We start from the raw sequence: 27,630 nt of genomic DNA on the forward strand, positions 1-27,630 counted from the left end.
ATAGCCTCATCCTCACGGTTGCAAACTTGGGCAGCATATCTGCCATTTTGACCTGATTGTGTATCTGCAGCCTTTGAACTCTTTTTACCTATACCAACTTCAATGTTCCAGAGCTTATCTGCAAAGGCACACTTTGGGGGCTATTGAGTGAAGGGCTGCTCAGGGAAGGGAGAAGGAAGGCATACAATCTAGAAAGCTCAGAGATGCCTGAGAGGCAGACTGTACTCATTTTCCAGGAAACCCCTGGGGCTCTCTACAAAAAAAGAAATAAAAATGTGTGCCAGGCATTTGACTCAGTGTAACTGTTTTGGGGTTCATTACATAGAAACTTGTGCCTGCACAATGAGTCCTAACAAGAAATAACCAGGAGTTCCTGGTCCAAATTCTAAAACCCTTTGAAGAATAGTAGAACTATTAGCTCTGACTGAAGCTGAATTCTAGACAGAAATCACTATCCAAATTAATGACCATATTGAACAGCTTTTCAGAGTCAGGAAGGTCTCTGTAATGAACCAACGGCAGCAAGTACCTTTGCTTAACACCTTATTGCTATGTATTTAGATTGCATTTCTCTACAGTCCTGAGAAAGCTGCAGTTATAACCATTTGTGGAGGAATGATTGAGGCATGGAGGAATTTTGATTTATTACAGAACAGAAGGTTGGGAAATCCTAGAAAGAATGGTTGACTTTTTTTTTTTTTTTTTTTTAAGAGAGAGTGAGAGAGGAGAGAGAAAGAGAGAGAGAATTTTTTAATATTTATTATTTTTTAGTTCTCGGCGGACACAACATCTTTGTTGGTATGTGGTGCTGAGGATCGAACCCGGGCCGCACGCATGCCAGGCGAGCGCGCTACCGCTTGAGCCACATCCCCAGCCCCGGTCATGTATCTTATGAGGACTTACTAATAGAATCTTCACTTATTTATTTATACTCTTATGTCATCAGCATTTTTTTTTTTTTTTTTTTTTGCAGTACTGAGGATTGAATCTAGGGGCACTTTGAGCCCTGAGCCCATGAAGTACTTTTCCAACTTTTTAAAAAATAAATAAATAAAATAATAATAAGATAATAATAATAATAATAATAATAATAATAATAATAAGAAGAAGAAGAAGAAGAAGAAGAAGATAGGGTCTTGCTAAATAAAATAATAATAAGATAGGGTCTTGCTAAATAGCCCAGGCTGGAGTGTAACTTGTGATCCTCCTTTTTCAGCCTCCTGAGTCACTAGGATTATAGGTGTGTACCACAATGTCTGGCTCATCAGCCATTTTTGCTACTGGGAGTCATGGATGGTGGTAGTTGTTGTGGGTGGTACTAGAGATTGAACTCAGGGGCGCTGGACCACGGAGCCACATCCCCAGCCCTGTATTGTTTTTTATTTAGAAGACCAGGGTTGTGGCTCAGTGGTAGAGGACTTGTCTAGCATGTGTGAGGCACTAGGTTCAATTCCTGACACCACATAAAAAAAATAAAATAAAATAAACAAATAACATAAAGGTATTGTGTCTATTTGCAACTACAAAAAAAAAATTTTTTTAAAGTCTATTTTATTTAGAGACAGGGTCTCACTGAGTTACTTAGTGCCTCGAAGTTTCTGAGGCTGGCTTTGAACTCACAATCTTCCTGCCTCCACCTCCAGAGAAGCTGGGATTACAGGTGTGCGCCATCGTGCAGGCCTGTCTTCAGCCATTTTTTCCAAGTAAATTACCAAATATTCTCTACTCTTGAACAATGGGGCTGGATTCCATGCTGGTCTAAATGTATGTGCAAGGAATGCATCCGAGGGGCTGGGGTTATGGCTCAGTGGTAGAGAGCTTGCCTAACATGTGGGAAGCACTGGGTTTGATTCTCAGCACAGCATATAAATAAATAAAAAATAAAGGTCCATCAACAACTAAAAAAAAAGAATGCATCCGGTTAGTTTCCCTGCCCAGGAAAGTAAGGTCATCCTTTTCTTGGGCTCTAATTGTAAGAACAGCTGAGCTGGAGTAGATCCTGGTGATGGTTTGTTGCCAAGTCCCAGATTACACTGTAGACAAGAGGAGTTTTCTAGGACTATATTAAAGTGAGTGTGGTTAGCTAAGGGCTCCAGGCTGTGGAACTAGGAGGAATGTTATGCTAAACCTCAGGATTGAAATTCAAAACCAGAGTTTGGGTTCTTGCCTGTTAGATGTCAATCAAAGCTTAGTTCAGCCTGAGTGCCCATACACAAGTGTTGGGTGTTCCTCTATGAATTTATGATTGTCTGACCTCTCCATCACCTCTCTGGAGAGGGAGATGAGTGAAAGTGGTATGGAAGTAGATAAGATCTGTAGAGAGTAACCAGCCTTTTCCTGGTCCTAATTTAGGTTTTTCAAACTCAGTTAAGTTCCTTGATGTGTGAAATCAATTTCTTTGGTTAAGACTGACACCTGTTTTTGTTTGTTTGAAGTTGGGGACTGAGACCAGAACTTCATAAATGCTAAAAATGCATTCTACCACAAAGCTGCACCTAGTCCCTATTTTAAATTTTTTTTAATTACTATTTTTAAATGTTACTGGAGATTGAACCCCAGGGCATTCTGCCACTGAGTTACATCTTCAGCCCTTTTTATTTTTTATGTTGAGACAGGGTCTTGCTAAATTCCCCAGATTGGCCTCCAACTTGCAATCCTCCTGCCTGAGCCTCCCAAAACTTTTTTTTTTTTTTTTTTTTTGTACTAAGGATTGAACCCAGGGGAGCTTCACCTTCATTTCTCCAGTTATTTTTATATTTTCATTTTTAATTTACTTTTGGTACTAGAGATTGAACCCAGGGGTGCCTAACCACTGAGACACATCCCCAGACCTTTTAATATTTTATTTAGAGACAGGGTCTTCCTGAGTTACTTAGGGCCTCGCTAAATTGCTGAGGCTGGCTTTGAACTCCTGATCCTCCTGCCTCAGCCTCCCAAGCAGCTGGGATTACAGGCCTGCACCACTGTGCCCAGCAAAATTTTTATTTTAAGACAGGCTCTCCTTAAGCTGCTTAGGGCCTCACTAAATTGCTGAGGTTGGCCTTGAACTTGAAATCCTCCTGGCTCAGCCTCCAGAGCTGCTAGGATTACAGGCATGTGTCACCATGCTCTGCTCTCTCAATATTTTCTTGAAAATGAAATAGAGTAAAATTAGTCTGTTTGACTTTCTTATTTAGAAATTTCAGACTATAGCCAGGCATGGCAGTGTTACCACTGTTTACCAGTGACGAGTCCTTGCTTCCCCGAATGCTAAGTATAACACCAGAGAAGCACTCGGAGGCAAGGGTAGAATGGAAAGTCGAAGCTTTATTAAAGGACAGCAGAAAAGACTTCTCCCCAGAGGAAGAAGGGGACCAGAAAGGCGGAATCCTTGTTTCCCTTTATCTTGCAGTGAGTGATAGAATGCAGGTGGGAAGGTACAAAAGGTGGGAGACAGGTGGGCTAAAGGAGTAATCTGGGCAGGAAGGGCCTGGGGCGGCTTTTGATTAGCACTTCCCTGTTTGCTGAGAGCTGTTTCATTAACAGTTTCCTTAGGATGGGTTCTGGGCCTTGGGGACATTCACATTTCAATTTCCCCAAGGGCTGTTCTGGTTTCCTGGACTCCATTCTCTATAATGGCCTCCATTTTATTTATCTTACTCGATATTAGACCCAATTTACCTAACTACACTACCTACCTATCTGGCTTCAGTAGCACAAGCCTATAATCTCAGTGACTCAAAAGGCTGAGGCAGGAGGATCACAAGTTTCAGGCCATCCTTGGCAAATTAGTGAAACCCTGTCGTAAAATAAAAATTTGAAAAAAGAACAGGGGATGTAGCTTAGTGGTTAAGCACCTGGTTTCAATCCCCGGTTACTGCCAATCATCATTATTATCATTATCATCATCATCGTCATAATCTGGCTATATCACATGTGCCTATGATAAGCAATGTTTCACGAAACATTCTAACATCAATTTTAAATAAATAGTTTTGTGTGTAGGGGTTTGTAATATAAAATGTAACAAAATGTAAAAATCGAAGTAAAAAGTTTTTTTAGTCATTGGCTAGGTGGATTGAGGAAGGCCTTCCATCTACAATGCTCTCCAATTACTATTAGGTCTTAGCTGTTAGGGCTGTTTAAAACTTGCCACTTAGAAGCATGAAACCAAAACAAAAAGCTGCAATGAAAAAGATTTAGAGACTTGATTTTGTAAATATTTCTAATTTTCTGTATTGAAAAGTATAAAATAGAATTGATATTTTTTTAAAAAAACACACTTGTTCATGCACATTTCAATTTTATTTATTTATTTGATACCATGGATTGAACCTAGGGACATTTTACCACTGAGATACATCCTTAGCCCTTTTTTTTTTTTTTGGTGGGGGTACAGGGAACTGAATTCAGGGGCACTCGACCACTAAGCCACATCCCCAGCCCTATTTTGTATTTTATTTAGAGTCAGAGTCTCACTGCATTGCTTAGCACCTCGCTTTTGCTGAAGCTGGCTTTGAACTCGCGATCCTCCTGCCTCAGCCTCCGAAACTGCTGGGATTACTGGCATGTGCCACCATGTCCAGCTCAAAATGTATTCTTAATATTGAAATAATGATTATAAATCAAGAGGAAAAGACTGGGCATTTTGGCATATATCTGTAATCCTCAGGAGGCTGAGGCTGGAGAATTGCAAGTTGGAGGCCAGTCTCATCAATTTAACAAGACCCTGACTCAAAATAAAAAATAAAAAGGGAACTGCCAGGCATGGCGGCTCACGTCTGTAATCCCAGCAGCTCAGGAGCTTGAGGCAGGAGGATCACAAATTCAAATTCAAAATCAGTCTTACCAATTTAGTAAGGCCTTAAGCAATTTAGTGAGACTCGGTCTCAAAATAAAAAATAAAAAGGGCTGGGGATGTGGCTCAGTGGTTAAGAGCCCCTGAGTTCAATTCCCAGCAACCCTCCCTCCCCCCAAAAAAAATCATTAAAAAGAAAAAGGCAACAGATTAAAAAGAACTTCAAATTAACTAATAATGTCAGTTAAAGCAAGCTATAGTTTTTTTTTCATCTCCCAATGTATTTTAAATACCCAGTTTTGTCAAGGATGTAAAACTATAAAAGGCATCACATGCAGCTGGTGGGAATATAATTAGATAAACCAGAGAAAAAATTCGCAAAACACACCCAGAAGCCTTGCAAATCATGCATCCTTTGATTCAATAATTCCTCTTCAAATAATTTATCTCAAGGAAACAATCATGGGTGTGTTCAGGTTGTCTACAATAGTAAAAACTTGTCCCGTTGTTATGATCTCTTGCAAAGTCTACCCTCAGACTTGAGTTTGAGCCATTTGGGGACCTGGAAACCTGGTGCTTCCTCCCAGAGTACAGATTCTAGACCTGACAAGGGAGAGCCGAAGAAGGTAGTTTGGGGAAATCAGGCCTGGGGGCAGGGAGATGCAGACGAGGGGACTGTTGAACCTCAGTGGAAAAAAAGGATTGAGACAGAAACTGGAGCGGTTTTCTTAAGAGACAGAGTGAGGCTGTAAATCTGGGGTTTGAGATTAACACAAAAGATATCAAAGAAGCTGGTAAAAAAAAGTGCCCTGGGGGGAAGCACAGTAGAGAAGAGGGTGTGGGAGGACTTTGCAGATTTAGTTAGGTGGTCTGGGAGGCCCGCTGAGGAGTGGCAGTTTGTCAGAGAGCTGATAGAAAGGCCAGAACTCCCAAAGAAATCTAAGCTAAGAGAAAGGCCAGTGCAAAGACCCTGAGGCAACCATATACTTTTACTGCCTTTGAGGAACAGAAAGGAAGCCCCTGTGGCGGGAGTACAGTCAACAAAAGGGAGGAGGCAAAATCAGCCAAGTAGCCAGGACAGGTCATCTAGGAGAACACTGTGGCCATCTAAGGACTTGACTTTTTCTTTGAGTAAGAAGGGGAGAATTTTGAGAAGGGACATTATGTGACTGACTTATGTTTTAAAAGCAACACTCTGGCTGGGCTCAGTGGCCCATGCCTTGTAATCCCAGCAGCTCTGGAGGCTAAAATAGGAGGATCTCGAGTTCAAAGCCAGCCTCAGCAAAAGTGAGGCACTAAGCAACTCAGTGAGACCCTGTCTCTAAATAAAATGCAAAATAGGGCTGGGGATGTGGCTCAGTGGCTGAGTGCCCCTGAGTTCGTTCAGTCCCCTGTACCCCCACCAAAAAAAGGGCTGAGGATGCATCTCAATTCCTGGTACACACACACACAAAAAAGGAGCACTCTGAAGAGAGCAATGTGGAAAACAGACTTGGGAGTTGGGAGATAGATGTAGGGACTGAAGATAGAGACGGGACACCAGACAGGGGCTACTGCAATGAAGTGCGCCAGGATCAGTAGATCAAGACAGAGAGAAGGTAAGGAGAACTGGTCAGTGTGTATGTGTTGAAGGTAGACTGGCAGGATTTGGGATTTGCCAATGGATGGGAGGGGGTAAGGGCGGGTGTGTGTGAGAGAAAGAGAAAGAGAAGGGGCGAGGGGAGAAATTGGAGCTAAACTTGTCCCACATGAACAAGAATTTCTGTTGATTTTCTCTACCACTGAACTACATACATCTCAACTTGAAAAGTTTTAATAAGGGAAAGCAAGCATATTTTAAACAAAATATTTTTCCTCTCTCATCCTTAAGAATGAAATGGAAGATAACACCATTCAACTTTATCTTAATGATCATGTTGTAACAGGGATTCACTTGATGCTTTGACCATATATCCCTTGTGGCTTTGAAACTTAACAGGTTTTTTTCCCTTTTCCCCAACTGTCTTCTCCCTATATTCTTTTTCTAACCTTCTCCTCCCTGATATATTTTCCCTGATCTTCTCCTTCCTCATCTCTCTTCCCTAATCTCAGTTTCTCTGAATCATCTCTTTAAATACCCTCCCCTGTTCCTGCTGATGGGCAGAACCACAGCCTTTGGGACAGGAGGCCCCTGTGTTTTTCCTTTGCTAGCAAAGCAAAAAAAAACATTCTTTTTCCTTTTTCTCAAACCCGTGTCCTCCTTATTGGATTGGCATCAGGGATAAGGACTGAGCTTTGGGCAACAATAGCTCCATCTGACAAATTACAACAATTCTTCCACCTTCCCTTTGGAGCCCCTTGCTTCCCCACCCACCTGTGAGAGCTCACTCTGCCCTTTCCTGTGGCCAGCGTGGCCAACGTGGCTGCTTTCTCTGAGCTTCCTCCTCCCGTGTTTGTTCTCGGAGCCTGATTTTCATCTGGAGAGCTGCTTTCCTGTAAACCCACTCTGGACCCGAGAGGTTGTTTTTTTCTGAGGTCCACAATTCAGCTAGGTCTCGTAGTGGACAGACGACCCTAGAATGCCAGGCCACAGGAACCCAGAGGCAAACTAAAACCTGTCCTTGGATCTGGGACAGTCCATGGCCTCCCTGGAGGCACTAGGGTTCTGGTTCATCCGCCCTGAATCCTTGGCTCTTGGGAGACAGGAAAGGAGCTATTTGTGTAAGACTCAGGCCCTGGAAGGTATCCCAAGCTCTTTGGCACTAGGTGCCCCATTTGGAGGCCTAATAGAAAGCTTTGGAAGTGGTGGGGAAAGTCTTTTCTTATACTTCTCTATAAACATTTTTCAGTATCCTGAATTTTGGGGGTTTTATGTCATTAAACATTCTTCAGAAATGTGCATTTGTGTGTGTGTGTGTGTGTGTGTGTGTGTGTGTGTGTGTGTGTATGTTAATGTAGATTAAACTCAGGGGCACTTTTACCACTAGGACACATTTCCCAATCCTTTTTATTTTTATTTATTTATTTTTTTTGAGACAGGTCCTTGCTAAATTGCTGAGGCTGGCCTGAAACTGGAGATCCTCCTGCCTCAGCCTCATAATTTGTTAGGATTACAGGCATAGGTCACTGTGCCTGACTTTTACTAGTATATTGAAAACCATCTGGTAATTTATTTAAAAGGAATAGTTAAAAATTGACCTCCAAATTTTGAGTCAGCAACTAAGAAAAAGAGTCCTTAGGCGGGGCACGGTGGCACATGCCAGTAATCCCCCTGCCTCAGGAGGCTAAGGCAGGAGGCTGAGGAAGGAGGATCGAAAGTTCAAAGCCAGCCTCAGCAATGGTGAGGTGTTAAGCAACTCAGTGAGATCCTGTCTCTAAATAAAATACAAAATAGGGCTGGGGATTGGCTCGGAGGTTGAATGTCCCTGAGTTCAATCTCCTATAAGTACCCTCCCCAGTGCCAAAAAAAAAAAAAATCCTTACATTTTCTATACTTTTCCCAACTTTTTTTTTTTTTTTTTTTTTAAATTCTGTTTGGAAAGGAAATCATTCTTCCCACATCTGGGTTTTTTGTTTTTTTGGTTTTTTTTGGTATCAGGATTGAACTCAGGGTCACTCAAACACTGAGCCACATCCTTAGCCCTATTTTGTATTTTTATTTAGAGACACTGAGTTGCTTAGCACCTCTTTGTTGCTAAGGGTAGCTTTGAACTCACAATCTTCCTATCTCAGCCTTCCGAGCTGCTGAGATTACAGGCCTGCACCACCATGTCCTGCTTGGGTAATATTTTTCTTAATTTTTAGTATTATTATTTACATCTGTAAATAGCTTTAGTGTTCACAAAGCACTTTCTCATAAATATTGTCTTACCTAATCACATAAGCACACCATGAACTAGGTTACCATTTCCATTTTACATTTAAGGAAACTGAGGTTTAAAAGGCAAAGTGAGGGGCTGGGGATGTGGCTCAAGCGGTAGCGTGCTTGCCTGGCATGCGTGCGGCCCAGGTTCAATCCTCAGCACCACATACAGACAAAGATGTTGTGTCTGCCGAAAACTAAAAAATAAATATTAAAATTCTCTCTCTCTCCCTCTCCCTCTCTCTCTTTCTTTAAAAATAAATAAATAAATAAATAAATAAATAAATAAAAAAGGCAAAGTGACATATACAAGGTAATATAACTATTTAGTGTCACAGCCATACATGGGCTCAGGTCTTGGGACTCTCCAAACCATATCTTCTCCCATATGTAAATTACCAAGCCAAAAGCAGTTCAGACATAAAAGCAGAACAGACATAAAAGTTAATGACATTAGTGAACTACAGATAAAGTGCTAAGGACAGTGGCTTTGCAAGGACAGAGCAATTCTTCCTACCAGAGGACATGCAGGAGGCTTTGGGGAGACACAAAGGATGAACAGGATCTGGATGTTCAGAATAAGAAGGGAGCACACCCCTGTAATCCCAGCATCTTGGGAGGTGAGGCAGGAGGATTTAGTTCAAAGCCAGCCTCAGTAATTTAGTGAGGCCCTAAGCAACTCAGCAAGACCTTGTCTCTAAATAAAATAATAATAAGGGTTGGGGATGTGGCCCAGTGATTAAGCACCCCTGGGTTCAATCTCCAGTACCAAAAAAGGGGAGCAATGATTGGGCTGGAGATGTGGCTCAGTGGTGAAATGGCTTGCCTCACATGCATGAAGCTCTGGGTTCTATGTTCAGTACCACAAAAACAAACAGTAAGAAACAGAAGAAGGGCTTTCCAGAGGTGCTGTGAGCGGGAAAGTGAAGTGTGGCTGACTGGGGAAAGGGTCTTACAGGGAGCAAGATGGGGCATGACCAGGGAGGAATGGAATTGTAATTACATCCTTAGCTACAGCCACCTGAGCCTTGGAGGTCATCTGGTAAGGAAACTAGAGAAGTGAACAATTTGCTGACTGCAGTACCAGGCAAGGAAAAGGCAGGGTCCAGGTTCTAACCCTGGCCTCCCATCACTCAGGCCAGTGCTTCTTTCATGCAATAAACCTTTTAGATCTTCTGAAATGAAAGAGCCGTTTCCTAGGAACAGGATTTGCTACAAAGTACGAATCAACCCCCAGTGGCAGGATGAGGGATCAATAATGAAATCTTGGTTGGGGGCAGTCAGGAAGCTACTGCAGTGACCTGGCAGGGTGACAAATGAGGCCCAAAGAAGGTGGAGTCAAAGGAATAAGGAAGAGAGACTGGAACAACAGATATGATAAAGGTCAGAAAGGTCACACTGTTGGGACCCAGCAAGTTGATAAGATACAGAACCTGCTGGAAGAAACTAGAGATGAGTGCCATCCCTTAGAGCCAAGGAGCTGCAGTGGTGTGAGGACTGCAGAAGAGAATGGTTAAGAAGCTGGTGAGGAGCCAGAGGGAGCAGGTAGCCTTCCAAGAAGTTCTGCTGCATTGCAGGGCAGTCTGTACCTTTCATGCTACTGTGGTGAATATAAATTCAGAGCTATAATTTTTTCCAGAAAAATACACAAGAAAGTGGCATCAGTGGTGGCCTTGAGGGAGGAAAGTGAGCGGTTAGCAGACAGGGCTCTGCTGCCTGAGTGTGTGTGGAGGTGACAGGGCGCAGGTTGGGGAATGGGGATTGAATCCAGGGTATTCTACCACTGTGCTACATCCCCAGCCCTTTTCATTTTTGAGACAGGGCCCCGCTAAGATGACCAGGCTTTGCCGCCTCCCCTCGTGATCCTCCTGCCTCAGCCTCCCAGGTCTCTAGGATTATATGCCATGGCACCACCTCCTCTGGCTTGTCTGTCTTTGTTTCTATTATCCTTTGAATTGTGAGCAGTGAGCATGTAATAACAAACTAATGAGGAAAAGTTGTCCAAATTATATAGAAAATGGAAGGAAAGAAAGAGGACAATAACACTGGGCAGACCAGGTTCTTTTTTTTCCCCCTTGGACTGGGGAGACTGGGCAACTCTGGAAAATGAAATTGAAAATGTGGGGGGAAGGGTTAAGTGAACAGAGACTGGGCAGGAGAACAGCAGGGAGCGCAGGGCTCCAAAACCGGGTAGTGTCGTCAGGGAGAAGGCCTTCTTCATGGCAGGGCGCAAATGGCGAGGAGGAGGCCAGGAAGATTCAGAGCCACTGCTGGTGGGCGCCATCTCGGAAAGGCAGCAGCGACACAAGGTCACTTCCACTAGGCCGGCTGGCAGGACGCTCCCGGGGTTGGAGAGTTGTTGTCAAACTCAACTGGGGAGAAACGGCGGATTGTTCCAGCTGTGGGTGGCGCGCATTCATCGCATCGCAGTTTCTGGTGCCAAAACACAGGGAACAAAAGAATTATTAAATGCACAGAGGTGCCTTCGCGCGCTGGATTCGTGTCAGAAGAGCGAATAAACTGGGATTGGGGGGTTTCCACGTTGTACTGGGGAGACTCGCCTACTTGATGGTGCTATTTTAGAAAACAAAAGCAAACGCTGCGTGCGGGTGCGGGTCGTTGTACGTGGATACGAGAGCAATGGCGGGAGTATATACTCCTGCTAGTCCAAATCGGGATGGTGGAACGTGAGACAGAGGCAGGGGAAGAAATCCTAACTACTCAGAGGGTAAACGGGGCAAATGCAAAACTGCCTCGTCACCCCGCCCCGGGGCCCCAAGGCTCGGCGACACGGCGGCGGGGAAGGGGCACCAGGCGGCCCAGAAGTCCTCCCCGCACCTCGTCACTGCGGGTGACCTCCGGGCGTGGGGCGCTAGCGCCCGCAGAGCTGTGCGGAAAGGGGCGTCTCTCAGCCCTTTGTTAGGTGAAGATGGTGAGGGAGGGGATGCGCGGCGCGGGGACCGGTGGGCGTGCGCGTCGCCGCCGGGGACAAAGGCGCCTGCGCGGCGGGAGCGCGGGGCGGCGCGCGCGACCCCATAGCTCCCTGGCGCCCACGCACCCGCGCGGCCGCCCACTCCCTTCTCTTCCAGGCAGCCATTTGCTCCCCAGTATTCTTATTCTTTTTTTTTTTTCCCCTTTCCCCTCCCCGCCGCCCCCAGTCACTTTTGCTCTACTTTCTGTCTCTAGGAATTTGCCTATCTAGATTTTTCTATGTAAGTGGGATCATGCAATATTTGCCCTTTTGTGTCAGGCTTGTTTTGCTTAGTTGAATGTTTTCAAGGTTCATCCATGTGGTAGCATATATGAGAATGCATTCCTTTTTAAAAAAATTTTTATTCTGATGAAATGTACATAAGAAAATTTACCATTTTAACCCCCATTTCCTGACCTCCACCGTCACCCCCTTTTGCCTTGTTGGAATGGAATCCAGGACCTTGAACAGGCTGGACAAGAGCTCTGCCAGTCAGCTACACTCCCAGCCCCCCTGGGGTGATTTCTATTCATGTAGAAACAGGCAAAAAGCAACTGGAGGTTGAACTTTAAAATTTAAACGGAACCAACAGTACGATATTACTGAGGGAGAGAAGATTCATATCACCTACAAAGACCATCTTCATCCAACTAAAAGATAGCAGGGTAATAAAGTGGTTAGAACTGAGCTGTCAGGATATGTGAATCATATTTAAATTTTCTGGTAGCAACATTCAAAACATAAAACAAGACAATAAAACATTTTACTGAACTTGTGTATCAAAAATATTGAGAGCTGGAAGTGTTGGCCTATGCCTGTAATCCTAGCCAGCCACTCGGGAGACTGAGGTAGGAGGATAACGGGTTCAAAGCCAGTCTGAGTAATTTAGCACAACTGTCTAAAAAATAATATAAACCTGGCTCTATGGCGTGCATTTGTAAACCAAGTTACTCTGGAGGCTGAGGCAAATGGATTGTAAATTCAAAGCCTGCCTAAGCAATTTAGGGAGGCCCTGTCTCAAAATAAAAAAATAAAAAGGGCTGGGGATGTTACTTGGTGGTTAAACACTCATGGGTTTAATCCTTGTTACCAAAGAAATAAAAGTAAAATGAACTGGGCTGGGGATGTAGCTCAGAGGTAGAATGCCCCAAATTCAATCCCCAGTAGCTCCTCCCCCATTATCATTTCAAAATGTCATTAATTTAAAAAATAAAAATGAAGGGGAATAGCATGGATGGTGAAAGGAGATCCTCAGCATTATACAAAATACATGTATGAAGATGTAAAAATAAATAAATAAATAAATAAAACAAATATTTGAAATTATTAAAAAAATTAAAAAATAATAATGAGCCCTATAACCCTAGCTACTCAGAAAACTGAGGCTGGAGATTAGTTTTTTTTTTTTTTTAGTTTTAGATGGACAAAATACCTTTGTTTTATTATTTCTTTCTTTTTTTTTTTATATTTAGTTTTTTTTTTTTTTTAAAGAGAGAGTGAGAGAGGAGAGAGAGAGAATTTTTAATATTTATTTTTTAGTTCTCGGCGGACACAACATCTTTGTTGGTATGTGGTGCTGAGGATCGAACCCGGGCCGCACGCATGCCAGGCGAGCGCGCTACCGCTGAGCCACATCTCCAGCCCTTTATTATTTCTTTATGTGATGCTGAGGCTTGAACCCGGTACCTCACACATGCTAGGCATACTCTACCACTGAGCCACAATCCCAGCCCCTAGAGAATGTTGAGTCCAATCTGGGCAACATAGCAAGACCCCTATCTCAAAAATAAATAAGTAACTGGCTGGTACACATTGCTGGCCTATAATCCCAGTGGCTCAGGAGGCTGAGGCAGGAAGATCATGGGGTTCAAAGCCAGCCTCAGGGGCTGGGGGTGTAGCTCAGTTGGTAGAGCACTTGCCTAGCACGTGTGAAGCATTGGGTTTGATCCTCAGCACCTCATAAAAATAAAAATGAAGGTATTGTTTTCATCTACTATTAAAAAAAAAAAGCCAGCCGTAGCAATTTAGCAAGGTACTAAGCAACTCAGTGAGACCCTGTCTCTATTAAAATACAAAATAGGGCTAGGGATGTGGCTTAGTGGTGAGTGCCCCTGAGTTCAATCACTGGTACCCCAAAATAAACAAACAAAGAAAGAAAACAATACAAACATTAATGAGGTAACTCATTTTTCTTTAATCAGGCTGACCCCATTTCAAGTGCTCAATGGCCATAAGTGGCTACTGTCCTGGACAGTGCAAGGTTGAAACCTAGGACATGGAAGCTGGACAGGTCAGGATTCTATATCCAAATTCCAATCCTTAATTTGTCCTTACTGGACAAATTACTTATCTTCTCCTATTTTTGTTTTTTGACCTATAAAGTGGAACTCATAACGGTACCCACTTTATAGAGTAATTTTGAGGATTAATGGCACACAAAGCACCTAGTATATGCTCAGTAAATGTTCATATTATTAGCAGTAAATTAGGCGATTATTAAATTGAATTAATGAGATTTTGATATTACTGTTATGGTGACCTCATTCATTCCGTTCAGATGATGTGGCTTGGAGACTTCCAAATAGACAAAGAAACAATGCACAAACCAGGAAAACATATTTCCAACACATGTGACTCACAAAGTGGTATTATATTTGGTAGGTAAGAAATGTTTCCAAATAAAATAAGAACATAAATATGAATGATAAGTTCAACAAAGGAAGCGAACATCTGAAGTAACTTTTTACAAGCAAGACCTGCCAGGCACATGGTATACTCCTGCAATCCCAGCAACTCAGAAAGCTGAGGTAAGTGTGAGGACAGCCTCAGCAATTTAGAAAGGCCCTTGTCAAAAAAAAAAAAGAAAGAAAAGAAAAGAAAAAGAAAGAAAGAAAAAAAGAAAAAGGAAACAGAAAAACAGAAGTATTAGCAAGACTCTTTTAGAGTTCAGAGTTCTTAGGAATCAGATATAATAATAAACATAGGATACCATGGCTGGGGCTGGGGTTGTGGCTCAGTGGTAGAGCGCTTGCCTAGCAGGTGTGAGGCACTGGGTTTGATCCTCAGCACACATAAAGATAAATAAATCAAATAAAGGTATTGTGTTCATCTATAACAACAACAAAAAAAAATTAAAAAAAAAAACAATGTTTGAACTCTGAGACAGGTGATTAAAAAAAATTGGGGGCTGGGGTTGTGGCTCAGTGGTAGAGTCCTTGCCTATCATGTGCTATGCCCTGGGTTTGATCCTCAGCACCATGTAACAATAAATAAATAAAATAAAAATGGTATTGTGTAATAAAAAATGGATACCATTGCTGAGTAATGAATTGGCAATATCCAGAATTTGGTGGCACCTAATATTGAAGAAGGAAGGGAGATCAGTGCTCTTCCCAGGCCTCATCAAAACAGCCCTGTCTGTCCCCTTATTTCCTTTTTGTCTTGAACACAGATCTGAGCTTCAGCCACACTAAACCGCTGTTTTCTCCTGTGTTTATGGTATTGGCTCCGTGACATGCTTCCCTAACTGCTATATCTCCAGTCCAAATCAGAGCCCAATCCAAATCTTTCCTATTCCATGAAGCTTTTCTTTTCTCCCAAATAGTTGGATTTTTTTTTTTTCCTTAGAGAACCACAACCTTTGAGGTGTACCTCTCTGAGGCCCATATGTCTTGTTCTTTCTTTCCCTTCTTCCCACTAGGAAACTGTAAACTTGAAGGCAAGGAGAATTTATTTCTTTCGGCTGCAGCTCCCAAAACCTAGCACAGAGCAACAAAATGAAGTGGAAAGAGTAAGAACTTTAGCACAAGAGACCCCAGGTTATTAACTGTTAAACTTTAGTCACATCCCTCAGACTTTCTCAGTCTATTTCCTTCTCTGCTATTTCCTACCTTGAGTGATCAGTTGTACTCCAGGCAGGTGATGTATGTGAAAGTCCTTATAGATAGCCACACCTCACATTGCTTTATTTAGTCAATAAATATTTATTGCATTGAAAGCAAAAGGTTGAGGAGAATCAGAGGGAATGTGGAAAGGTATTCAGGAATAAGAAAGCACGCGGTAAGCAGTGCCATAAAGGAAGGCTATGGGGAGGAGGAGGTCCTGGGTTCAATCCTAGCATCATCATTAATTAATTAATTAATCAAAGAACATATTGCCTAAAATGTCACCCCTCCAACTGTGCCTGGTCATACAGAGGAGAGAAAGTAATTAGAAACAGCCCTAATTACTATTAGGGGTTGAATCAGGGGCACTTTATCACAGAGCTACATCTCCATTCCTTTTTATTTTGAGACAAGGACTTGTTAAGTTGCTAAGGCTGGCCTCAAACAAGCGATCTTTTTGCCTCAGCCTCTTGAGCTGCTGGGATTACAGGTGTGTGCCACCGTACCTTACCAGCCCTAATCTTTTGAGGAAAGAGAGCAAATGGAGGCCCATATACATATGACTTATACCCTCAAAAACAACAAAATTGTAATCTATGAGTGAAACTATGAAATTGAAAGTATATACTTGGTGGGGCTGGGGATATAGCTCAATTGGTAGAGTGCTTGCCTCGCATGCACAAGGCCCTAGGTTCAATCCCCGACACCACACACAAAAAATAATATATATATATATATATATATATATATATATATATATATATATATATAATATTATATATGCTGGGGGCTAGCTCAGTGGTAGAGTACCTGCTGCATGTGTGAAGCATTGAGGTCAATACTCTGCATCACATAATAAATAAATAAATAAATAAATAAATAAATAAATGTATTGTGTCCATCTACAACTAAATTATATATATATACATACACACATATTTTTAAAAATAAAGTATATGCTGGGCATAGTGGTGCATGTCTGTAATAATCCCAGCAACTCAGGAAGCTGAGGCAGAAGGATCACAAATTTGAAGCCAAATTCAGAAACTTAATGAGGCCCTAAACAACTTGGCAAGACCCTGTCTCAAAATTAAAAATAAAAAGGGCTGGGGATGTGGGTCAATGGTCAAGTGCCCCTGGGGTCAATTCCTGGTGCCAATAAAATAAAATGAAATAAAAAACAAAAAAAAAAGTGTGCAAAATACCAACATTAAGTGAATTTAATTATTACATGCCTGGAATATCAATAGACTGGTAATGTGATCAGTAGTAAAATAAAGACAAACATAATTCTTTTTTTGTACCAGAGATTGAACCCAGGGGCACTTAACCACTGAGCCACATCCCCATCCCTTTTTTATATTTTATTTAAAGATAGGGTGTCACTGAGTTGCTTAGAGCTTCACTAAGTTGCTGAGGCTGGCTTTGAACTCACAAACCTACTGTCTCAGCCTCCAGAGCTACTGGGAATACAGGTGTGTGCCACCATACCCAGCCAAACATAATTCTTAAAGCATACATTCATAAAATTAATTTTTCTTTTCTCCATTTTAGTAAAACTACTAATGAATAATGCTAAAACAGATGTTTTAAGACTCTCTAAAAATAAACAATCTAATATTTTTAGAATTGATTCCTGCAAACCATGTATAAAAGAGTTTCTTGGGCTGGGGGTGTAGTTGAGTGGTAAAGTACTTGCCCAGCATTCTCAATCCCTGGTCTCAATCCACAGTTCCTCCATAATTATTGTCATCGTCATCATCATCATCATCATCATCACAATAATAATTTGTTCTTTAAATAATTTATTATTTTATGTCTGTGGTTCGGGGTCTTCTAAAGTATAGGTCTCAGAATAGAGGTCTTATGAATGCTAGGCAAGTACTCTACCAACTGACTACCAACTGAGCTATATCCCCAGCACTTTTTTTTTTTGGACACAGGGGATCGAACCCAGAGGTGCTTAGCCACTGAGCTACATTCCCAGCCCTTTTTTAAAATTTTGAGTCAGGGTCTCACTAAGTTGCTGAGGCTGATTTTGGGAGGATGTGGATCACAAGTTCCAGGCCAGCCTTAGTAATTTATTGAGACCCTGTGTCAGTAACTTAGGGAATCCCTGTGTCAAAATAAAAAATAAAAGGACTGGAGATGTAGAGTGCTCCTGGGTTCAACTGCCTGTATAAAAAAAAAAAGGACACCTGATCCTGATCCTTTTCTTTCTTTTTCTTTTTTTGGTTTGTTTTATGGTACTGGGGATTGAACCCAGGAGTACTCTATCACTAAGCTACATCCTCAATTCTTTTTATTTTGACACAGGGTCTCCCTAAGTTAGGAGAGTCTTGATAAATTACTAAAACTCACCTGGAACTTGTGATCCTCCTGCCTCAGCCTCCTGGATCACTGGAATCCCAGGAGTGCGTCACTGAGCTAAGCACAGGTGTCCTTTTGACAAAGAGAGAAAGCTTTGACAAGTGGCAGAGGAGGCAGTATTGTGACCATGGAGAAGAGTATTGCAGTTGCAAGTCAAGTACTGTAAGTCAGCAGTCCCCAGAAACTGATAGAGACAACAAATGAATTCTTCCCTACAGTTCTGGATAGAGCATGGCTTTACTGACATAGCCCAGCACACCTCTGCCCGCAGCCTGGTTTCAGCCTAGTGACACTTATTTCAGACTTCAGACTTATAGCCTCAAAATTTTGAAAAACTGCACTGGGGATTAAATCCAGGGGTGTATAACCATTGAGTTACATCCCAAGTCCATTTTTTTTTTTTTTTTTTTTTTGAATCAGGGTCTCACTAAGTTGCTTAGGGCCTCACTAAGTTACTGAGCCTGGCCTCGAACTGGCAATCTTCCTGCCGCAGCCTCCTGAGTTCCTGGGATCAGGCGTGCACCACAAAGATTGATTTGTTAGATATATAAATGTACTAGATCCCTAGTCCTTTTTATTTTTTATTTTAAGACTCTGCACCAGGCTGGCTGGCCCTTGAATTTGCAATACTCTTGCCTCAGCCTCTTGAGTAGCTGGAATTATAAGCATGTGACACTATGCTTAGCTTATTTTATTTTTTTGAACACTGTAAGTGAAATACCTATTCTGAGAAGTCAATGCATATATACGGTTTAAGGGCAAAATCAGACAAAATCCTTGTATTGTTTAAACATCCATTTCTGGAGGGCAGTCTCTGTCCCCCTTTCTAATGTCTTCCAGGGCAGTGGGCCACCCTGACTCCCTGGTGGCTCTAAGGACAGCTTTAGCACATGGACTTCCTATGTCCTGCCAATAAGCAGCTAAGCCCAGCACACCCTCTTTCCTTACCCGACCTAGAAAACAAACCAGTAGGTGAATCCCTGAGTCAGCTTTCTGAAGGCAGTTGTCAACCCATCTTCTTCTGCCCTTTGCTCTCCTTTTCTTCCATTTTCCAGAGAAACCTGGAAAGCTCTGCAACTGCAAAGTGCTGTAGAGCTCTGGCTTGTTGTTTTCCTTCCTCTCTTTGGCCTGTGTCATCCTCTCAGCAAGGACTGCAGTCAGACTTCCTGCCAAGCTCACCTGCTGGGTTCATCTGTCTTAAAAAAATAAACAACAATAACAACAACAACAACAAAAAAAACCCTGGTATTTTCATAGAACTTAAAAACCTCAAATTACACATTATTTTGTTCAACTCCCCAGCCAAAGAAAAATGTCCCAATTGTAAAATTTTGCAGAGAAAATCTATTTGGTTTCACTTTGTCAGCTCAATCACGTCAGAGTGACAGTTCTCATAAAATATCTGTTCTTGTGAGGAATCCCATGGGGCAGGTCTGTTTGAGTGTGGTGTCTAGCCGCACAATGAGCCCCAGTAAATTTCCATTCAGTAATACAGTGACTGTTAATCAACACCGAATATGTCTCCATTGCTGTGAGGCCCTGGGCAGGGACAGCACCAAATATGAGACCTAGCTCCTGTCTGCCAAACTTTAACAACTGTATTAGGATACCTTCAACTTATCATTGTGTCTGGCTTGTTTTATTTTGTTTTAAGTCCATTTTTTGGTTGTCTATGTCAGAAATATGATTTATGGGCATAACTTTCTACCCTCTCCCTTTTTTGAGGTTTTGGGGAAAACAGATTTTTATATTGCAGAGATCATAGCTGAAGTTCTAACTCTTTTTTTTTAAATATTTATTTATTTTTTAGTTATTGGCGGACACAACATCTTTGTTTGTATATGGTGCTGGAGGATCGAACCCGGGCCGCACGCATGCCAGGCAAGCGCGCTACCGCTTGAGCCACATCCCCAGCCCAGAAGTTCTTCTAACTCTTAAGTAATTCACATAAGACTCACTGAACTTTCAGGGTGTTAATTTAGCTATAAGAGTGACATAGCTTTCTTTCATTAGCTAGAATTCCTTGGCTAATGTGCAGGAAATTGGAGATGTCTTCCCAATGATGGGTTTTGCTCAAATCAAATGTGAGTCTAAAAGCAAATCATTCTCACAGAAGCTGAGCCGGGCTGGGATTCAGGTGTCTAGAATCACACCATATATCTCCCCAGAGGATGCTGGAGCAGAACACTCCTTCCCTTGGGTGCTGTTAAACTTACAGGGAATGACGAGCAGAAGGCCTATGGAGGCAGAATGCTCACTCTCTATTACACACGTACAGCGTCACCAGGAATGATACCTCAAGATTCATTCCTTACTGAATTATTCTCAAAGGAAACCCCCATCAGGCAGAAGGTGATGAACACCACAGACTGTAGGTAGCAGGAAGAAGCTACCACACAGTGGTGGTTCCCACATGCCCACACAAAACATGCCAGCAGGAAGAAGTAGAAAATATGTTAACTTAGGTTCCCTGTCAGGACATCCTGGCTTGAGACACAGGGCTGGCACTGCAAAATATAAGAGAACAGACAGATGGGAAGCTTCCAGAAGGCCTATGGAGGCAGATCATGTCCTTGAGAATCTAGAGATCTGTCAGTCTGCAAAACACAGTTCAAAAGCAGGTATGAAAATAACCTGTTCCAATTAATGACAAGTAGTTTTTCTTCCAGGTGAAGAGGAACCTAAGAACATGAGGACATGAACTGGCTCAAAGAATCTAGCCTGGGGAAGGCTCCATGCACACATTCTGAGTAGAAGGGGCCCTATGTTAAATCAATAGGCTTGGACCAAATTTGCCATAAGGTTATGACAAATTTGGGATACAAGCATTACTGGGTAAGTGGCAGCCTTCATTTTGCTTGTGACTCTGAAGATTATCTGTGAATTCCCAGTGTCCATGGGACCACATGCCTTGCCACCTGGCATTGAACAGTGTAAAGCTACACTAAAGAGTATATACTGTCTCCCTGGCAAGACCACAGGATGAAGGAGAATCCCTTAAAAGCAGGGTGTAGGCCAGGGCCCTCCCTACACTCTGGCTTGTCATGGCAAGTTCAGGATCAGAGAGATCACTCATCTATCTGTTCATTAATTTGTTCATTCACTCATTCAACAGATATTTATAAATATAAATATAATTATAAAGATATTTATAAACACCTCTGAGGTTCCAAGCAGTATTCTAGGTACTGGAAGTGCAGAGGTGAATTAAGACTCATTTCTCTGTATTGAAGAAGTTCAGAATGTAACATCAGAGAGCAGGGCTGGGGATGTGGCTTAAGCGGTAGCGCGCTCGCCTGGCATGCGTGTGGCCCCGGTTCGATCCTCAGCACCACATACAAAAAAAGATCTTGTGTCTTCCGAGAACTAAAAAATAAATATTAAAAATTCTCTCTCTCTCTCAAACAAAACATCAGAGAGCAAAATAAGCCAACAGTTCCAGTAAGGCAGTACGATGGTTGTGTGCCCAAAGTGCTGCCACTATTATTACTATACTAATCTTGTTTTAAGGATGGGGGCACACAGAATGTTAGGGAAAAGTAAGCACAGGCTGTGATGCCTGAAGGTTAGCCAGGGAAGTGGGGAAAAGAAAGAAGGTTGGGGGTGAGGTGGGGCAGGCAATATGCACAATGGAACAAAGGAGAGAGGAAACATGGCTCAGTTAGAACAATGAATGATTCAGTGTGGATGGAAAACAGAGGGTAACAGAGTTAGGGTGGAAGGGATGAGGGTAGATGGAGAAATGAGCAGAACTAGGTGACTAAGGCCCTTGTCATCATGTTAAGGAAGGCTGGGTCTGTTTTATTTTCTTTCTTTCTTTTTTTTTTTTGTGTGTGTTCAGTGCTGTGCTGGGGATCAAAACCTCTCTACAACCGAGCAACATTCATTCCCCAGGGGCTGGGTTTTATGTTTGCTTTATCACCCAAGCATTAAAAAAATAAAAGATGGACACAATTATTTGTCAATGAACAACTGAAGATAACAGGGAACCACAGAAGGGTTCCAAGCAGAACCATATGGCCAGGTTTGCTACATGCTACAAAAAGACTTGAAAAGAGTTAATGGGAGCAGGAATACCAGGTGGAACCTTGCAGGGAACCAGGAGCAAGATGAAGATAGCTGAACCAAGGTCGTGCCCTGGGAGTGGCAAGAAGTGGGTGGACACAGGGTGAGCCTTAATGTCAAAGAGTATGGATACTTTTATAATTTCTCATGGGCAATGCCAGACCACATGCAGAAAGTATTGGTCAACCTACTGATTCTTCAAAACTACAGGTGTACTCTGCTTTCTCAGAATTTAAAAGCTGGTGGTCTCCACCATACATTTCTGTGTCTTAGGGGTGAAGCCACTCCTCAGGTCCCTAAAGGTCTTCTCTTATGCTTATTTCCATGGTCCCTTCTGTGAAAAGGAAGTAAAAAGTAAACACCCTGTTTAGAAAAGGATGGCATGAACTACTGTTAAGTGGCCAACTTCCTTCTACACCATCAGGCCAGGATGTAAGGGAAAAGCCCCATCATTTCTTTTTATTGATTGATTGATTGATTGGTTGGTTGTAGGTGGACACAATATCTTTTTTTTTTTTTTAAGAGAGAGTGAGAGAGGAGAGAGAGAGAGAGAATTTTTAATATTTATTTTTTAGTTCTCAGCGGACACAACATCTTTGTTGGTATGTGGTGCTGAGGATCGAACCCGGGCCGCACGCATGCCAGGCGAGCGCGCTACCGCTTGAGCCACATCCCCAGCCCAAGACACAATATCTTTATTTTATTTTTATGTGGTGTTGATGATGATCAAACCTCGTGCCTCATGCATGTGAGGTGAGCACTCTACCACTGAGCCACAATCCCAGTCCCCCATCATTTCTTTTTTTTTTTTTTTTTTTAAAGAGAGAGGAGAGAGAGAGAGGGAGAGAGAGAGAGAATTTTTAACATTTATTTTTTAGTTCTCGGTGGACACAACATCCCCGTTGGCATGTGGTGCCGAGGATCGAACCCGGGCCGCACGCATGCCAGGCGAGCGCGCCACCGCTTGAGCCACATCCCCAGCCCCCCCATCATTTCTTTACAGAATGTCTGAGCCTGAAGGACCAAGAGAGGTCAGTTCAAGCCCTTCTCATGCAGAAACAGCAGCCAGAATTCCAAGGGGTAGAGGCATTTGCCCAAGGGTAGATCTGGAGGTCAGCAGAGCCAGCCAAAAACTGGTCTCCCAGATGCTCTTCTATTAGGCATCCATTTAAATTTCCCCCAACTGATAATTAACAGAGGGGGCAACTAGAGGGTTCAGGTGATACCAGGAATTTAAGTCACTAAGTGTAGTTCAGCTACCAGCCTTACTCATTTTGGGTTGTATATATCTGGCCTCATTTCCCCTTCAGCTTCAAAAAGAATATAGTGGACCACTCTTTCAAAGGTCTTAAAGGTCAATGTGGATTGTTTTAAAATTTTTTGGTACCAGGGATGGACCCAAGGGGGTTTAACCACTGAGCCATATCCCCAGCTCTTTTTAGTCCCACTAAGTTGCTTAGGGCCTTGCTAAATTGCTGAGGCTGGCTTTGAACTTTGAACTGATCCTCCTGCCTCAGCCTCTGGAGCCACTGGGATTACAGGCTTGCTTCACCATATTTGGCTGGCTAGTGTGGAGGAACTGACGTCCATCTTTCAACCTCAACACAACAACAGGTACTACCTGTTGACACCAGTGTTCATACTGTGCCATATTTAATCTTTCCCTTTTAACCACAAGCTTTTACTTCAGTCTACTATTTTGTCCCATTTTGTTCTTAAACTATTAAAAACTTCCAAATACTTGTGTGTGTGTGTGTGTGTGTGTGTGTGTGTGTATTCAATTTCTTTTCTTTCTTTCTTCTTTCAGTATTGCGGATCAAACCCAGGGCCTTGCACATGCTAGGCAAACACTTTATCACTGAGCTACATGCCCTATCCTGTGTTCCAGTTTCATCTCTGGTAATGATAACACTTCATAGTTTTGAAAGTCTTGGTTCTAGGGGCTGGGGATATAGTTCAGTGGTAGAGTGCTTGTCTAGCATACACAAGGTCCTGAGTGGTGTTGTCTCTCTCTCTCTCTCTCATACACACACACACACACACACACACACACACACACCACACACGTCTTGGTTCTGAAAATGGTGCTGGTGAGCATTCTGAGATCCCTGCCTCAGTCAGTAGTATGTCCAGGCTTACATCAGGGGACAGGGAGCCTCTTGAGGAAACACATGTGGTTTTCATTGATTACACAGCTATAACTGGCTCAGAGTCTTCCTTCCCTACTCTTTGCTCCCCAGCCCCATGCCCAGAGCAGGAAAAGTTGCTGAGAATGTGCTTCTTTAGCTCATTCCTCTTCCCAGTTTAGCTCTTATCACAGTCCAGTTATTTTCTTAGAACTATAGTCTATCACCTGGCAGAGTGATACACACCTATAATCCCACATGGGAAACTAAGGCAGGAGGATCATAAGTTTGAGGCCAGCCAGGGCAAGTTAGTGAGATCCTACCTCAAACTGAAAAATAAAAGAAGGACTGGGCATCTGGGTATATACCTAAAACAAAACAACCAATACCACCACAAAAAATATCAAAATAAAAGCAGAACTGTAGTGTTTCTGTCTAGGGTAAGATTCCATTTTCCTCTATCATTGAACTTGGCTTTTCTGGCTTTCAGAGAACATGCTGGATTCAGAGCTCTTGGCTTATTTTTCTCCAGGCCATGAGTCATATTCACACATTTTATCTTTTGTGGCACAACAGGGTCAGCTCCCCAATTCACAGAAAAATTATTAAAGACTGTGTATCCCTTTTACTTTTATATTCACTTGAATACAATTTACTAAAATCTGGAGAAAACTCATGGGGGCTGTGCACAGTGACCACAAACAGTAGCCTCCCTGGTGGTGCACGCAACCAGTTGTTGTTGTTGTTGTTGTTGTTGTTGTTTTTTGGTTGCCGCAGGGACCTTGGAGACAGCTATTTCCAGTGGACGTTCATGTCTCTGACTTCATGCAGGCACCAATCTAGGCTCCAGACAGGTATGTGGGGTGTCTTTGGGATGTGTCAGGGCACAGTGGCCAGGGTTCACACTGGCCAAGTCTTTATGACCATCCACACCATGCTGCAGAACCAGGAGTATGTAACTGAAACTATGCAGGGCCACATTTAAGTTCCCTGTCTTAGGGTTGGGGAATATAGCTCAATGGTAGAGTGTTTGCCTAGCATGCACAAGGCCCTGGGTTTGATGCCCATCACTGCAAGAAGGAGAAAAAAGGAAAGAAGAGAAAGAATGAGTTCTCTGTCTATACAATATCCACATCTCAAAGAGGTGGGGCCATAATTCAGGTGAGTTTGGAGACATGGTGGCTGAGAAGGAGCTTATCCCAAATGGCTGTGGCAGGCCCTGGCTCCTAAGGGTTTCCACTGGGCAGCTTCTTTCTTACTTACGCCTACTAAAATAAAAGAGGAGGGAGACATTTCAGCATTTCTTCCTGCCTTTCACTCCTGATTTGAATTTTCTCCAAAGCACCTTTATCACCTTCTGTCATACTATATAGTTCATTTGTGTTAGCTCTCTCTCCTCACTAGAATGTAGACTTTTTCGGGGTTGCTTTTGTATTGGGAATTGAAACCAGGGGCACTTTATCATTAAGCTACATCCCATCCTCAGTCCTAAATTTACTTATTTACTTAATTGGTACTGGGGATTGGTCCCTGGGGAATTTTAACCACTGAGCCACATCCCCAGCTCCTTTTTAAAAATTCTTTGACACAAGGTTGTTCAGGGCCTCACTAAGTTGTTGAGGCTGCCTCAGCCTCCCAAGTAATTGAGATTATAGGAATGCACTACCACACCTAGTTTAAAATGTAACTTTTTGAAAACAGGACTTTTTTTTCATGTTATATCTCAAAAACCTATTTACCAAGTTCACACAGAGTTGTAGCTCCAGGACTCAGATCAGCGCCTTACACATATTAGCTATTCAAGAAATGTTGAACAAACTGTTGAATGAATAGTTTTCTTTCAATAGGTCTTCCTTATTTCTGGGCTCTACCACTTCCCTCTCCCACAAAAAACATGCCTTTCCATTGGCTCTAGGTAGTTCCCCTCCATCTCCAGCTACTGACATTACATTATTCTGTAGGACCTACTCACTCCTCTGTGGCACTATCCCTTAACCTTCCCCAGCAATCTCACCCTCCCCTGAATCCACCGCAACCCAGGTATGTGTCCCTTACCTAGAATTCAGCATTTTCTACTGTGTGTGTGTGTGTGTGTGTGTGTATACACACACACACACACAAATATACTTTTCCTGAATAATGTGACTGCAATCAGGCCAGTAGTAGACACTGGTTAGTATTTCCTGGGAAAAGCTGGTTTCCTGTCCCCTTTCCACTCCCTTTTCCCACAGTTCATCAGCCAGTGCTAAATGGACCCAGGACAAGGACCCAGATGTGGGCCTGATACTTTCAGGCTGGTCTATAGTGAGGGGAGTTATATCTCAAACACCTATTTACCAAGTTCACACAGAGTTGAGGGACATACAAACCAAATGTCAATTTGCTGACTGACCCTGAGGAATGGTGACAGACCAGGTGGACTGGAATACTTGAACTGGCCTAACCAGTTGATCTCCCCATGCGCTGAAGACTGCTTAGTAAATGTAAAACAAAAGTAACCACCTAAAGTCAGTTCTCTGTTAAGGCAAGAGCTTCTCATTGCTACAGGAGCCACCTGACCACAGAAATCAGAGCTCAAGTCTCCTTAGTCAGGATCTAGCCCCAGTTAGTCACCACCAGCATGGGTCTTGCCAAGGCTCACTTCTATACTTCTGAGGATGACCAGACCCCTTCTGTTCACTTCTTCAAACTGGTTCATAACATAACTGAGTAGACTTAACCTAAATTATAGTCACTCTCCAGCCCCTCACTTGTCTGCAAGTTCCTGAGGGTCCACACTTTGTAGGTCTCAATAAGTATGTCAGCTAATTTAGGTCAGGAAAAGCTGCTTTGGCAGCAAAGAAAGGAAGGGAAAACCTCACTCAATTCCACGGGTCCCTGGGTCAACCAGTTTCATGCACTGTTTTGATCTGAAACATAGAAGCTACCTGTTCAGAACTAAGAAGTACCTACCTACAAAGCCCTGTGTTTTGAAGAACTATTCCTAAATACTTAGGCCTTCATTTGTTTGCCTTGGAAGTTTCTCTTTCTCATACTTCAGCCAAGTTTTGAGATTGGAGGCTGGGGGAGAGAGACTTCTGCCTCTGTTGACTTTCTCTTGTCCCTATGGTTCCACATACAACTCAACAGCAAGTAGGGGCTTCCATTCTCATAACATGAAGCAAAGAACATACCTGACCCTGGGGGGCATTGAATCCAAATTACACAGGCGTCACATCTCTGCACTGCTGATTGGCAAAGGAGCAATGGTTTGTATAAGTAGCAGGTGCAGGAGAGGTGACTCCTGCCAGATGGTGCTAAAAAAAGGCCCAACTCTGATACACAGGACTCCTTTCATTAACCCCTCCAAGACCAAGGAAGAGTGGGGGAGGGTTGCCTCTCCTCTGCCTTTTGGGGATTCTACCTCAATGCCCTCCTTCATCTGTTACTTATGCGGTTTTTTTTGTTTGTTTGTTTTTAACCAGGGATTGAACTCAGGGGCACTAGGCCACTGAGCCACATCCCCAGTGCTAATTTGTATTTTATTTAGAGACAGGGTCTCACCGAGTTGCTTAGCACCTCGCTTTTGCTGAGGCTGGCTTTGAACTTGCAATGCT

At 42.8% G+C, this 27,630-nt stretch overlaps 1 long non-coding RNA gene and 1 pseudogene across 3 annotated transcripts; one reads left to right on the forward strand and one right to left on the reverse strand.

The window, feature by feature from the left end:
• Positions 1 to 10,704: 10,704 nt before the first annotated feature.
• LOC113194145 (uncharacterized) lies at positions 10,705 to 27,271 on the reverse strand. Of its 3 annotated transcripts, none has more exons than XR_013342322.1 (3): positions 27,208 to 27,271; positions 18,810 to 19,039; positions 10,705 to 11,051 (listed from the first exon to the last, which is right to left on the reverse strand). It is a non-coding gene; the product is annotated as an uncharacterized LOC113194145 (long non-coding RNA). The 3 variants fall into 3 exon arrangements; XR_003302234.1 differs by having other exon boundaries at positions 18,792 to 19,039; XR_003302235.1 differs by lacking the exon at positions 10,705 to 11,051 and adding an exon at positions 17,834 to 17,915.
• On the forward strand, positions 24,717 to 24,828 carry LOC113194172 (small nucleolar RNA SNORA70; annotated as a pseudogene).
• Positions 27,272 to 27,630: the final 359 nt, after the last annotated feature.

The sequence above is a fragment of the Urocitellus parryii genome, chromosome 12, assembly GCF_045843805.1.
Source record: "Urocitellus parryii isolate mUroPar1 chromosome 12, mUroPar1.hap1, whole genome shotgun sequence".
In the NCBI taxonomy this organism is placed as follows: domain Eukaryota; kingdom Metazoa; phylum Chordata; class Mammalia; order Rodentia; family Sciuridae; genus Urocitellus; species Urocitellus parryii.